At 36.1% G+C, this 15,119-nt stretch overlaps 1 protein-coding gene across 1 annotated transcript in view; it reads right to left on the bottom strand.

The window, feature by feature from the left end:
* The window catches only part of LOC134534408 (caldesmon-like), a 74,158-nt gene that overhangs the window by 31,614 nt on the left and 27,425 nt on the right, over positions 1-15,119 (bottom strand). The gene's annotated exons all lie outside the window — the stretch shown is intronic.

Below are 15,119 nucleotides of genomic sequence, written 5' to 3'. Positions count from 1 at the left end.
AGTTTAACCATACGCATAGTTAATAATTATTTGATAACAACTTTTTTCAATTATGTAACTGTATAACATATTTTATCTTGCCAATTTGTACAGAATTTTTATTTATTTTTTTTTTGGCTAAACGAATACTACACGTTATAAATAAATCGTCATTTAAATAACAAAACGTATATTGTAAACTTATAAAGAGTGGTTTGTCCCCAAAAAGTTTAATTAGGAATCCATACATATCGTTCATACAATCGCTTAAGTTAACTGCGCATGCGCGCTTCTTAAATCATACAATCGAAATAATGCATTGATGTTTTACATGGTAAATTTTTGTGATTCGTATTTGGGGCCCGTTTCCAGTAGTTGGGTTTAAATGCGCTACGCGATGTTTTCATTCTTCGTCTCGTCGCACGCCGATGTAAGCACGAAAGCTCCGGAGAGCGGCAAAAGGACCATGTCTGAAGACCCTGTCACACTGTCGAACATTGGCTGCTCCCTTCCAACTACGTTGGTCAAGTAATATTAGAGGATTATGATGACACCGAAGTCATTAGCGCAGTCATACGTATTTACATGTTAGATGAATCGATATTCCAGAAAATAGTTTATACATATGCCAGGTCAAAACATAAATGTTGTATTTTTTATAGATTAAGAAAATCAGAACCTTGTCCAGAAAAAGCGAAAATGGCGAACGTAATTATTACAAAAAAACATATAGATTGGTAGAAGACACATCGGATGTTAAAAAATTTATAATGAAATATTATTTTGATATGAACTTCGTAAGTAAAGTTATTTATTTTTAAAAAGCAAATAACTTGTTTATAACTTTTAAGGATCAAAGAAGACCTATTTAACAGCAGAAAGAGTATGATTATGATTTATTTTTACAATTTTTTTAAGGAAACTTTTTTTTTTAAATTTGTAATTTCTACACATATGTATGTAGCAGAAATTATTATAGTGTATTTTTCTAGTTAATTAAACTACATAAAGCAGTTCATTGTTCGTAGCTTTAGCTTATACTTTAAAAAAATCTTTAATTTTCTCACCCTTTAAACTGACTGAACTAACATAGTATGAAAAAACAAAGTTTAATTTGTTGGTCGAATTAATTGATCTCTCAACCATCATAAACAATGATATACCACAAATATATGATATAAACACATGACGATATGTTAAACTAGTGCCGTACAAAACATACCCCTAAGCGTGTGTGAATTTATTAAGTTTTTATGACTATGCATTTTGAACTTTTACAAATACTTGTTGCAAATTTACTTAAATGAATATTGTGCACTAAACAATAACGCAGTGTATATGTACAATTACAGCGTAGTGATCAACATTGACCTCTGATAATAAGTAAATGCATATTGATGAGTATTTTTACATATAATCCAATTTTATTTAGTTTAACAACTTAATTAATGTACTTAACCATGTGTTATTCTTTGTTTTGTACTTCAAACGAGACCTATTGTACGATTTGGTTTTCTAGCAAGGCTAAGTTAAACTACACAAATTATACTTCTTTAAAATATTACTCTAAAAAAATGAGGTATTACTAAAAATTTGCATATGTTATTTTTATTTTTTTCCAGTTAAAGTACTTATATGATATATTATTAAAAGCTTAAAAAGTGTTATCTGGGAAAGCTTATTAGCTATCGCTTGGTCGCGTCTGCTGTCGGAGAGATTAATTATTCTAGCAACTTACAGCTAAATTAAAACACTTTACTTTTATTGTAGCATATGTGGAATTTAATGTTCTGTTGTGCCTGCTAATTTTTATCGCTCCCTAAACGGTATGTTGATAATAGTTTATGTGATTGAATTTTTATTTTTATTGTCTGATTTGACGGATTCTGTAATTGGCGTATGCGCTCCAAAATATTAGACTACTTTTTCAATTATATTTCAGTTGATGTTAAATTAATTTAATCACTCTTGATGTTCACGTCTTCATAAAATCACACAAATACTGTCAGTGATTGTCGTTATGAATGATTGTAACGACGTAAAGGTTTGGCAACTGAAAATGCATTATGTATCAAAATGGTTTAACTAGTCGCGACAGGTTTCCACTAGCCATAAATGTTTGTGTTTATTTTGGCCCTAATAACACATTTAGTAAAATCCATATCCATATTAATGTCACTGACATTTACGATGCTCTGTTTCAAACTTTCTCCTCATCGTACACAGGGCCCAACTAAACAGTTTCATTATTTAATAAATAGTTCAGGATAAAGTATTTAGTTTCTGTTTGTCAACAAATATTTATTAAATTTTGTATTATAAAATATAAAAAATATCTAAAAAAAAAAACAATTTTTGTTCTAAATAGTCAATTAGAAAATGTTGGATTATTATTGTTCCAAAAATGTGTTCAAGCCTACACGAGTATTATTGGTATTTTTATAAATGTTCAAAACAACTTTGTTAAGTAGGGTTTTGAATTAAAGAATATGTTTGTAGAAATATATGTGTAATATTTTGATTTTTTTAATGTATAGGCTTTAAAAATAATATTTGCTAAATAACTTATTAGGTTGAACAAGTCTAATAATTGATAAATGGATTTAATTTTGCTTAGAACTGATAAAAATATATTCTAAAACTTCAACATTCTAGTGATTGTCAACACACTTTCAACAAAGTATACATTTAAGAGAGAAACACAAACAATGAAAACAGAATTTCACCAACTAAGATTAAAGAACGCCTATTATACAAGATTTTAATTAAATAGAAAAATTAAAACCAATTATTGATCAATGATTAAGCATTTATCTGTCAAGGCCCTAAATTACAAGATTTTCTTCCAACAAGGTTTAGTTAAAATGAAAAGTTTTTATAAATCCTGAATACACTAAAAACTTGTTTTACAAATACTCCTTAAAATAAGAACCTTATATTAGTTTACCTACAAATAAAAAAAACTTGTAGTGTGATTATAAAATGACAATCGAATTTCAGAAAACGTGGCTGGAACTGAAATTGTTTGATTTTTGTACAAGAACGTCTTTTATTTTACAAAAATCTAATTGGTAAATATTTACATTTAAAAACAAAATGTTTGTTCTTGATTTTTTAATCAATACATCTATTTAAAAATTGTCTCAGAAGTTAGATGAAATGATTGTCTGATAAGAAATCTAATGATGGGATTGAATTTGTTAAAGCTTTAGTATACCTATAAAACTAGTGACTTGCAAAACGTAAAGGCGGTGAAAAGTTGAATAACCGCAAAAACTAAATGTAAAATTTCTTCTGAACTAAAGAACTTTTACAAAAAAACAATTAAAAGTTTTTTTTGTTTATTTCAAACGATACTATTGATTACCAAAGATTGGCTACTAAGAAATGAGACACTTAGATTATACTCGTAAATCAAATTAATGGGATTTTTGAATTATCAGAATATATATCTTAACAGTATTCTAGTCCGCAGTACTATAACATAAAAATACTCATCTTTGCTGTAATAAAGCTAGTATTATTTGGTTTTAGCGGGGTTAAAAATGCAGGAAGTTTTTAAGTTGAGTATGGACTTCTTTTAATATTAAGGCGTTAAGCATACCACTGCAAACTTGTCTGTGGTGCTTTAATTTTGAGTATTTTATACGCGCCCATATTTATATCTATATTTATTTATGGTGTTGTGAGGCGCCATTGAACGCATAATGCATTTGTTCCGCTTTAGTAATTTTTGGTGTTTTGTTTATAGTTTTCTTATTTGTAATATTTTAAGCAAGGAGTATTTGGTAATCGCTCATTTGAAAAATTGTTAGTTTTTACGAGAGAGGTGTGCCATAACTGTAGGTTGTGAACGCTACCGGAACTGTGTACAGAAGGTACCACGTGTGCCATAACTGTAGGTTGTGAATGCTACAACAACTGTGTACAATAGGTACCACGTTTGCCATAACTGTAGGTTGTGAACGCTACCGGAACTGTGCACAGAAGGTACCACGTGTGCCATAACTGTAGGTTGTGAACGCTACCGGAACTGTGCACAGAAGGTACCACGTGTGCCATAACTGTAGGTTGCGAACACTACAGGGACTGTGTACAGGAGGTACCACGTGTGCCATCGCATGTTGTTGTTGCTGGGCGCATGCTCATTTTGTTAAGTTTTTAACATTTTTTTTTTGTGGCAAACTTGACTTCAATTTGCCTTTAATTGTTTTGAGTTCTTAGTTACTTTTTAATTTTTATTTACATAGGGTAATGTCTTTTTTTGTTCAAATGGTCATTAATTTACGATAATCACCAAGTAAGAATGCGTGAAGTGCCTCAATAAGTTAAAAATAAATTTTATTTGTTTGTGTTAAGGTAGAATAATATTTAATTTTTGGAAGATAAACTGAGGTCATAAGTTTTTTTAACCTGTTTTTCTAGACTTGTAGTCATATCTATGATCTTTATATTTTGTTGTAAGGTCACATTTTCCTTCCTCTTCAACTTTTTCAGCCATCATGTGAAAACCTAATTGAGATTGTGCTAAAGATATCTACTAGATTAATGTGGTAATTTAGGTGATTTACCGCCAAAAGTGATGCGTTTTGCAACAAATACCCTTGGGAACCAGTTTGGTTATTTATTTTAGACAAGGTCTCATTTTTTAATATAACTATGATCGTTTGTTTAGCAGTCACTTTGTTGATGTGATACATCCTGATAATGATTTACTGATATACCACCTCGTACCCTAAGGAGCGAGTCTTCTCCTTCTGCCGTTACTTCGGATACTGCCAACAACATTTCAGAAAAGTTTCTTCACTAAAATTGTATTCTTGGCATGAAGCATAAACTTGTGATCTCCCCTTGGAACATAAATTCGGCCATCGTAACCTCAAAATCCAAAAAAATATAATAAAATATTAAATTGTAACGACATCAACCTATAATATATAATATTCTTTGAAATGTAATTATTTTAATGATACGCTACTGTGTACATCCACAGATATATAAACGTTTTTCTAGTATTATGTGTTTTAAAGGTGTTAATTTCATTAATTTTATAAGTCTTTGCGCGGCCCCCCAAAACGAAACAATTATATATATATATATATATATATATATATATATATATATATATATATATATATATATACATACACATATACATACATATATATATATATATACACACATACACATATACATACATACATATATATATATATATATATATATATATATGTATATAGGTATGTGTTAAGTTCAAATCGTAACCAGTAATACTTTATCTTTATCATACTCACCTGTTCCTTGTGAATCTCTTATGTAATAAAATGATGTTATGAACTTAAAATATAATTGTTTTAATTAAAATTACATTTGTTTGTTACAATCCTGAATATCTTTCATCTAAACATTACATTATAACTTTAATCTGATTTAAATTGATTTTTTTGGAACCTTTCTTTGGTGAGGGCAATGTGGCGAACCAGTTGGGGCACCTGTTTTCATCTCTGATATTTTTCCTGCACTGCAAGACGAGAACCATTGTTGCAGGGGGTTGACCAATTAAGCTGTAGAATTTAAAAAAATTGTTATTTACTTACCATGCGCACTGTTTAATCCGTTTTGTTTTACTGTAAAACCTTAAATTAATATCTACAACTTTCGTCTAAAATAGTTTTTTATACGACGAACCATTACCGCAAGGGGTAGAATAAACAAGAATAGGAGGACAAAAAAATTCTCACAGATCGTGTGTTAATGTTTTAGTTTTTAACTAAAAATTTTATTCGAAACAAATCCTGATTAGGCTAACTATTACGCTGCAAGGTTTTGAATTAAAAAAAATAGAATTTAAAAAAATAGCATAACTCCCTTTGTAGGTACACTATCAAAACAGTTTGAATTGTTGGTAAATTTTAATTTTTTTATCTAAAACGTTTTTTCTGATACAATTTTTTATAGTACAAACAATTACTGCGGGGGTGGAAATAACAAGAATAGAAAAAACAATGTTATAACTTTTTTTAATACACATACTTTCATTTCTGGAACAATTTTTGGTGAAATGAACTATTACCGTAAAAATAAGAGCTGAAATAAAAAAAATTAACTTTCTTTGTATCAAATTCTTCGGAATTATTTAATAAACACCTTAATGTTACCTTAAACCTTTGTCCAAATAAAATTGATACGATCGCGTATTAGTGCAAGGGATAAAAATAGTGCTCGAAGATTAAACATAATTGCATGACTAGGCATACTAGGCATATTATGATATTCGTTAAAAAAATTCAGTGCTGGATGCATTAAGTTAAATAAACATTTAAAATATTTTTGCTGCGTGGAATATGAGAAAATGTTGAATACAGGATGTATCAAAATTCATGTTACAACGTTTGAGGGTAGAAAGCTCTTATTATTTGCAACCATTTTTGCCAGTAATCATGTTGCCAGAAACGCGTAGTTAAGCCCCTGTAGCCCCAGAAAGAGTCAGCGTAGGCAACTCGTTGGGCTTTGTGCGAGACAGACGATGCTGTGGTGAATTACGTGTTTACGACGCCGGGCAGCGCTCGATAGGACTGTACGATGTCGAATGCTGACCCCCGCCCCTTTTTACTTCCGTTGGTGGCGCCCTCACCTCTTTTATTCCGTTCGTGCCGTGCCATAGCACTGCGCAGCGTGACATCGCAGTGTCGAAGCGTGTTTTGATATTACTGGTGGTCTGTCGTTGACTGTTCTGTCGTACAAGCAAACTCGTGGTGTCAATTCTTTCACTGTGGTTCTGAAAAGGGCGACGTTTTAGTGGAGCTCAATGGAGTACACGTTTAGTGAGTACACGGACATGCTGCTTGTTTACGGGGAAGCTAGACAAAATGGACGAGCCACCCGTCGTCTGTACGAAGAAGGATATCCGGGTAGTAGGATTCCAACTCACACCATGTTTTCAAGACTTACTCAGCGAATACGTGATACTGGTACATGTGCCGTCACAAGACCAAATGCTGGTGCTTCACGCAGGGTTCGTACTCCCAGTTTTGAAGAAGATGTACTTCAGAGATTTGACGATAGTCCGGATACAAGCACAAGGGCAGAAGGTTCCGATATGGACGCTGACAAAATGGCTGTTTGGCGAGTTCTTCATGAGCAACTCTTGTACCCGTACCACCTTCAAAAAGTGCAACTCATGGGTCCGGCGGACTATCCTCTTCGCATGACCTTTTCTCGTTGGTACATTCGAAGAGTATTAAGGAACCCCAAGTTAGCGGTTTTATTCAGCGATGAAGCCAAGTTCACTTAAGACGCTATTCTCAATTCGCACAACAGTCATGTTTGGAATGATGTCAATCCGCATGCAACGTGTGTTACAGCTCGCCAGGAACGTTTTCAGTTAATGTGTGGGCCGGTATTGTTGACGGCGTACTCATCGGGCCTTTTTTTCTTCCGCGATGACTTATCGGCGCCGGATACCTCCACCTCCTTCAGAACGAACTACCAGGTCTTCTTGAAGAGGTTCCATTGCATGTCCGACGTGTGATGTGGTACCAACATGACAGGGCACCACCTCATTTTTCCCTGCAAGTGCGAGAGTATTTAAACCAAAAATTTCCAAACCGATGGATTGGACGAGCGGGCCCTGTCGCATGGCCGCCAAGGTCACCGGACCTAACCCCATTAGATTTCGTTCTGTGGGGTTACGTAAAAGGGCTTATCTACGCTACGCCAGTAGAAACGGTAGAAGAGCTTACACAGCGAACCATTGAAGCGTTAGAAATCATAAGGTCGACTCCACACATGCTCCAGCGTATCCGTGAAAACATGAATCGCCGTTGCCACCTCTGTGTCGCTCAAGGTGGGCGTGTTTTTGAGCTGTTGCTTTAGGCTGTCACGTTGTTAAAACGTATGCAACAATTTCAATGTTGTGAAACAAAGCCGAAGCTGCGATTGATTTCAGAGTGAAATTAAAATCTGTGCCACGATTAAAAAGGTTATTTCTCTACTCGAACGCCCGCACATCCACAACATAACACTCTACAACGGGTTGTCTACGCTGACTCTGTATAGGGCTACAGGGGCTTAACTACGCATTTCCGGCAACATGTTTATTGGCAAAAATTGTTGCAAATAATAAGAGCTTTCTACCCTCAAGCGTTGTAACATGAATATTGATACAGCCTGTATATATTTTTTTGAATATTGACGAACATATAGTAAGTTATGTCGGCTACATTAAGTTCTTAAAATGTTCCAGGAGTTTAAAAAAGTTTCCAAAATATTAAAAAATAGGGTACTTTGAAATCTACCTACGCCTGTAGGCTCTGCCGAAAAGGATTTATTTTTAATTTGAAAGAATAATACAAATAATCCATCACCTGATTGAGAAAAGCCCACCATTTTTTTTTCAATACATACTACCAGGAGCGATAGTCATCACATATTACCTACGAAAGAGTGCTGCCGCCATATTGTTAAAGTAATTGGTACAAGGAGCGCTTGTGTCACATAGTACACATTATATCTGCTAGAGTTTTTTGCCGCCATATTAGTATAATCTTTTCCCGCTAGGGTGCAGAAATCATTTATTTCCAGGACACCCACCATCTTTTATGCCGTCTTGACCGTCATATTGAAAATATGTAATTATTTAGCTAGAAATTCTGAAATAATTCCGAAAGTCATACATAGTAAAAAAAAACTCTAAAATATTCCTGTCCTCGGTTTGATCCCTGATCTGTACAAAATGGTAACTAAAAGTAATTAAAAGTGAAACGATGACCTCCAAGATGACGTGCGTAACGAAAAATGATTGGGGCGCTCATTTTAAGATGGCAGATTCAAGTTGACCACCGAGGTCAAGGTGAAAGGTCAAGGTCATCCAAGATGGCAGCCGTGATGTCGGGTGGTTGGTCATTGACCCCCTTCCCGCTCCTCAACCAGGAACCAGGCGTCGCACATACATACCTATAATACTGTAATAACATCGAACCTCCAATCAACTTGCAATCTTCCGATCTGGACTACCACACGACTGTAATGAACCAGCCTGCGATGGCAAGACGTTACCTTTCCGAAGTCGGGTGCTACTTATTTGAGGAATGGACCAAGTTTTCCTGATCACGCTCCTCTTTGCATTCCAATCAACATTCAGCAAGCAGCACAGAGTTCAGAGACCCGGTGGTTCATTTGGCATCAGGATAGAATTCAAACTCCTAGGTGTGCTCAACACATGTTTGCTTCTCCGTTAGCTGTTTTCTGTGCGAGAGCATTTATTTCGTTCATGTTGATTGCCACTACCAGATGAGCTTACTTCTCTCCTAGCTAGGCGTTGTTTTCTCAAGTTATAGAGAGGCAGTCTAATCATGAATACAGTTCAAGAGCATGAAGGTTTTGCATTCTAGATTGCGATCAAATCAATCTTCGAAGTTTCTGTATCCCTGAAAGTGCTCGAATCACAATTCACTCGAAGGCAGGACAGGTGTCGTGGTGAGAAATCTACCAATGGAAGAACACTCGAGGGTAGGACTGTAAAGTTCAGCCTGGCGCCAAATGAACCCGCAAAATGGCCTGGACTGTCATCCTTTGAATATATATACTGTATAGAAGTTGCGAGTGGATAGGATTTACTCTACGTTTTTCAGAAGCTTATGATGAGCAGCTTGGGAACTTCACCGCTGCAGTGCGCTGCCGTAACGCCCTGTATCGTCTTAGTTGTTATTTACACGTTAGAGCGCAGCGCTGTCGCCCGCTGTCATTCCCCGCTCCCCTCATCCATCATTCACTGCAGCTCAACGTCGTTCAACGGGAGGGGGAAGGGGTGTTTGAAGAGTTCGAGACTTGTCCGCTAGGGACCACCACAAGTCGATGCCCTAGAGATGGTGGCGATTGCGGCGGTGAATTAACCAACTACCTCAAAACCGTATTAGAAATTTTAACCTGGGCTGGCGACTTCTATACAGTATATATATTCAAAGCTGTCATCATAACGCAGGAAGTGGGGCGTAAAGAACCGGCGTATCCGCTGTCGACGCCGTCTAATGGCGGGCATTACTGCCGCGGTGACTCGGGGGTTACTGGAAGCCGTCTTTGTTCCCTCCTTCTCCACACTCTGACAACCCCCTTCATTCGTCACCCTCCCTCAGCTTCTACCAACCCCCCCCCCCCCTGCAACCACATGCTCCTGGCATAGAGAGCTGGCGCGACAGTCGGAGACACGGTCGACAGGAAACATCTGCGGGGCGTAAATACCGCCGCCGTTTACTGCCGCGTCCCATCACGCGCCGCCGACGCCACACTTCCCCCCTCCGCTCCCTCAGCAACTGCAGATCCCCTGTGAGTAGGTACCACAGCTGTGGGTTCCACCCACTCTCTGTAAGCGCTTCCGCTGAGGACGTCGCCGAGCCGATCATACGCGCTCATGCAGCGTAGACGTTTCGATGTCAATTCATCTTAACACGCAATGTTTATTTTCATTTTCTTATTTGCCCGTAATAATTATTTTTTGAGGGATATTCATGAAAGTTTAACACGACACCTTCAGTCAAAAACATTTTTAACACACATTCACTAAATATAATAATTGGTGTACAAATCGCGCAATTAACCATAATTACGAACCCTTGCGCGAATTTTAACAGTGACAGATGAAGTCGTTTAGCCGCCCCCAGGTACGAAATGAGAGAACAGAAGTATGTATATGGGTAGTTGGACGTGGCACGGTTGCGAACTGTCCAAGCCACTGGACAACCACGCCGAAGATCGCTCGCCACGTGATGCGCTAGAGTGGTAGCTGTGACCTTCTCATCGCCCGCCTCCTCGCTACAATGGCATGACTCCTGGAACCACTTCACAGGGTACTTATTTTGTGAATCTTATAAAAAGTTCGGGTATATACGACAAACGTTCAATGTTAGAGTACCGCTGGTGCCTGCCACAGTGTGTGCTATATGTGAGTTCCAGGAGTGTGACTCTTGACCTACAAGTCAACAGAATTACTTATTGTCAGCACCAACATTATCTCCAGCTTAGGTTGGCTACTTTAGCGGAATATAGTTAGCCCTAACGCATTTAGTTCTAACGATACTTGATTGAAATATTTTTTTTAAGTCGCCTGACGGAAATGTTATTCAAAAAATATTATTTTTGATTCGAATGACTATTAGATTTAAATTACTTAAAATATAGTTATGCAGTTTGATTACTATACCAAATGATTGGCACCCTGAAAGGTTTAATAAAAAACACATGTGGATAAACTGTCTTGGGCTTTCGGGCTGATCCGCGTCGAAATGGTCGCGTGTACCGACGCATAGCTCTGCCTAGCGGCGGACACCTTCAAAGCTCAGCAATCACATTCAGCTGCAATGCAGGACGAAACGACGTAATATTCTACCACTTCGACGAGGAAGAACCTCGAAAATCAATACTTTTATAAGACAGTGCACTGTTATAAATTACAGTAAATTAACGAATTTTACAACGAAAAATAAAATACTCAAATAAATCGTCATTTCAAATAACTGAATTTCCGTAGAAACTAAACTGTTTTTCGACTTCCGTGTTGATGTTTCGCATTAACAAAGGTGGGAAAAAAGCGTGTTCTTACTGTAGATTTAAGCTGTTTTTTGAATGTAGTGTAAAAATAAAATATAAAAACATTTTGGAGGCAAATTTCGTTAATTTACGAAAATAGCCGTTAATTGACGAATATCTCTGTATATTTTGTAACCAGCGTTCTTCGTTATTTGAAGGTAAAAATTTCCAACAGTGTAGCTGCAAAACTCCGCAATCTACTTTATATCTTTATGGTATCTGAAAACTAAAACATGGATTTAAATAAATGTAACTTCTATTTTTTTAAGTTATAGGCCTACTTCCTTAGGCGCGTTGTGGGTGATATGTTAGTATGAAAAGAAATGCACGCGCAGCATGGAAGAATTATAACAGGATGAAGTATAATGCGGCGGCGTGTTCTGTCTAGTTGTGTTCAAATGTAAAATATGAAACGTTGCACACAATTTATTTTCAAAAAGATAAAAAAATTGTTCACGTAACTTACGTTCATAAATATTTTTTTCACATTAAAAGTATAGAGAATATCTACTTATGCCTATTTTCTAATTCTAAAACCAACGAACAGTGTTTCTGCAGCTTTTTCTTCTTCAGATTGGATTATAACTATTTATTAACCGAGAAAATAGTGTTATAACAAAAATGACGTCAATTCTATATTCCCCTTTGTTGATTCTCTCTATTGTGACGAATGCTGAGCTATCTCTTCCGTTTGATGTTAAACAAATTCTTTTTTTTAATCATGACAAATATGTATAACGTCTAACGTGCGTACATAGTTACAGCTATTTTTATTCAAGGTGACTCTGAATTAGACCAAAGATTGGAACACTGAGCGTAAGGATTATGTTTAGTTGAATTAAGTTATAGGCCTACAACCACTAAACATTTTGTGGCTGTCGTGAAATCAATTCCGTGAAATAATTGGGGATAATAACATGTCACATAATAAAGTGGAAAAAAAATTGGTTGTCTGTAAAGTCGTTTTACGGACGATAGTTTAACGTGACAACGTCATAACTAAACATCTATGAAATGATTGCATATTTTTACGAATAAAATTTAATCATTTTTATTGAATTATTACTATTTTGTATGGATACAAAGGAGTGAAATGAAATCTACAATTTAAATTTTTAAATTTACTTTTATTTGCACTCATTAATTCAAATATGTTTATTACTTTAACGAAAAGATTATTTTAACTATAACTTTTATACATGTTTGCTATTTAACTGCTTCCCATCTGTGTTATTCTGTAAAGGATAGGACGATGATAGGAAAAGTAGGAAACGAATGGGAGCGTTTCAAGTTTAATGTGCCTCGAAAAAGTCAAATCGATGGTTGTTCCAATAGAGTGGAAGAGAGATAGATGCGGCGCAAGCGTACAATGAGCGTAACGGGACACAGCGTAACGGGACAATGTGCGTAACGGGACATTTTCTTGTGCGTGCAGCCGACGTTCATCGATTTGTTAGACGTTGTCACGCCAATAAAGTTGTTTACCCATATTAATTCATTGAAATGATTTCGCAACAGCGAATAAATTCGCGGTGATTGTAGAACTTTATTTATATAAATAGAAGCTAGACGCTCAGTGTATATGCCAGCTTTGGGAAGTATTTTAGACCATAAGTCAACTTGTTTCGTCGTGAGGAACCTAGAGCCGAAGTTTGTTAGTAGAATTCACACTCATTTTGTCCATGCATAATTTATTTCAGCTAATAACTGAAGACGGTTTGTACTTAAGTGTTGAAAGTTGCTAAACACTTGACGATATATAAAATGTGTTTTTAATCGAACGGGTTGTTTGACTGGACCAGCTTTTTAAAGATTCTTTCGTGTTCCTTTCGATTTAATTTAATCCGCTGTGGCTTGTCTGTGGGACGGTTTGCACAAGAAGAGCGTTATCATGGAATCGTATACTGCTCGCTCGACAACAGGCAGGTGGCGGACAGCAAATGCGGCTGACCCGACAAGCAAACAAATTGCGGCCGCCCATGTATAAATAACAGCTGTTGGAGGAGCTCCGCGTAAGAAGAAAAAAAAAAGGGTGGTATAAAATATGGTTTGCCTTCAAGAGCAATTTATACCCGCCGTGGCGAGAGGAACAACGTGCGAGGAATGATAAAACCGGCGTGTTTGGCACCGATGTGGGGGAATGTTTTAATCGCATTCGGCTGGCTGGTTCGCCGGCGGGCTACGGAGTGGACCACTTACTGAGCTGGCAAACCAGTTCCCCCGCGCGCCTGGTGCTGCAACCGCAGCAGCGCGAAGGAAGAAACATCCCGTTATTGTGAACACGCGGTTTTAATCACGCCACAAGCAGAAATAAAACAACTACATATGAAATGCTTCATGCCATTTCATTCATACCTCATATGCGACATACATAAATGATTACATGTTTGTTTTAATGGTCCTGTTAGTAATAAAAATCTATTAATCAAAAATCATTAAATAATTCGTAAAAATCATTACACGTCAACATATTTAAAAGATTTCATAAACAAATTATTTAAACATAAATTTAAAAAAAACATTAAATATAAATGTACTGCCTATGCACAAGTTCAACACTATTTCTAAAGCATATATATTTTATTCTCATAAGTACTCATTTAATTGCCTTCACGCCTGCTAAGCGATGGAAATATAAAAACTTTGTATTTGAGAAGTATGTTGTAACGTCATATGTATGATTCAGAAGTGATCGGTTACAAATATATTTTAATCGTGTAGCGTATCGTCGTGTCGTATGCGTCACGCTATCGTGGTTCCAGCGTTACCCGGCAAGCAACTGTTTGTTCTGAAACTACTTTCAAGACAATATTATTTGATCTAAGTTTTCCCATAAGGGTGGAGATAGCAACACTTAGATGCCAAATTATTATCTAAAATGCTTCTGCTTTAAAACTTTTTGTTTATAGTATATTATTGAATATGTGCCTCCATTAAAACAGAGATTACACATTATAAAAAAATTTCAAATATCGTAACATAATCTACATTCATGGTATTTTTACAGTTTTAGTCATTTTCAAAAAATATTTCAATTCTTAATGTCTATTACTTCGTGCAGGATGCTCTTTGTTGCATAAACTTCAGGCATTCAACTGTATTATAAGAAGCCTTCAGTTTACAAGAATAAGAGCCACAACCACAACCCGAACAGTTCAGAAGTTTACCTAAGCAACAGGTTGGGTTAATTTGGTTAGGTTTGGTCAGTGTAGTAGATAAAAGTTGTTTATTTTTTTCTCGGTAGGAGGTTGGGTTATCGTAACAAATATGAGAGGTCGGGTAGGTTATGTTAGCATTATTTAAAATGTATATGATCATGTGTGTATATATATCCTTAAATTACGGTGTTTGTTCACGCGCTATCGGCAAATTTAGATCTTTGGAACTGTTGGGGTGTGGCTTTCATCCCTGTTAGCTGTAGGCTTCCCCTGAATAGTGTAATATATTTGGAAAATTAAACTATAGCACATTTGTATCGCCTAAAATACTGCCGAAACCAATATTGTGTCTTTTGGTTCCATAAAGCTAGAGACCTGAAAAATTCGCGGGTTCATTTC

The sequence above is a fragment of the Bacillus rossius genome, chromosome 7 (genome assembly GCF_032445375.1).
Source record: "Bacillus rossius redtenbacheri isolate Brsri chromosome 7, Brsri_v3, whole genome shotgun sequence".
NCBI classification, from domain to species: Eukaryota; Metazoa; Arthropoda; class Insecta; order Phasmatodea; family Bacillidae; genus Bacillus; species Bacillus rossius.
This window is presented reverse-complemented; position numbering and strand designations above follow the sequence as displayed.